The sequence below is a fragment of the Schistocerca gregaria genome, chromosome 1, assembly GCF_023897955.1.
Source record: "Schistocerca gregaria isolate iqSchGreg1 chromosome 1, iqSchGreg1.2, whole genome shotgun sequence".
Classification (NCBI taxonomy): domain Eukaryota; kingdom Metazoa; phylum Arthropoda; class Insecta; order Orthoptera; family Acrididae; genus Schistocerca; species Schistocerca gregaria.
Window position 1 is genome coordinate 166,182,111 of NC_064920.1, and position 720 is coordinate 166,182,830.

The following is a 720-nucleotide window of genomic DNA, read 5'->3' on the forward strand; positions in this document are numbered from 1 at the left end:
TGACCGAGAATGCCATTGCCGGCCCCATCGACTGGTTTTGGCAGGTGAATCACTCCGCTCTCCAGCGTTCTGACCACTCCGTCACCCGAATTCGTGCACTCGTAGACACGCACACACGCACTCGCAACGAACTCCACCACGAGACAAAGACCACCACTCGATGTTGACCTACCACGACGTCATCCTAAATGCGGGACGCACAGCGACCAGAAGGCACCACGGTACCGACCGGTCGCCGTGTCATCCCCAGCCCACAGGTGTCACTGGATGCGGATATGGAGGAGCATGTGGTCAGCACACCACTCTCCCGGCCGTTTTGTTAGTTTACGAGACCGGAGCCGCTACTTCTCAGTCAAGTAACTCCTCAGTTTGACTTGCAAGGGCTGAGTGCGCCCCGCTTGCAAACAGCGCTCGGCCGACCGGATGGTCACCCATCGAAGTGCTAGCCCAGCCCGACAGCGCTTAACTTTGGTGATCTGACGGGAACAGGTGTTACCGCTGCAGCAAGGCCGCTGGCGACGAGATATTCACTGGGCCAAATATGGGCATCTGATGAGGTTACCCGGCTGTACTACCGTCGGGTATTTGAACCACTTCATTATTTACATCAGTGGTTCCGATCAGGTGGTCGGCGGACCCCCAGGGGTCCGCCAGCTATTCCAGAGGGGTCCGCAAGATGCTATTGAAAGAAAAAATATATTAAATATATTTCGTAAGATA

At 55.4% G+C, this 720-nt stretch overlaps 1 pseudogene; it reads right to left on the reverse strand.

Moving 5' to 3' along the window:
• Positions 1-399: 399 nt before the first annotated feature.
• LOC126290317 (5S ribosomal RNA) lies at positions 400-517 on the reverse strand (annotated as a pseudogene).
• Between the last annotated feature and the right edge of the window lie 203 nt (positions 518-720).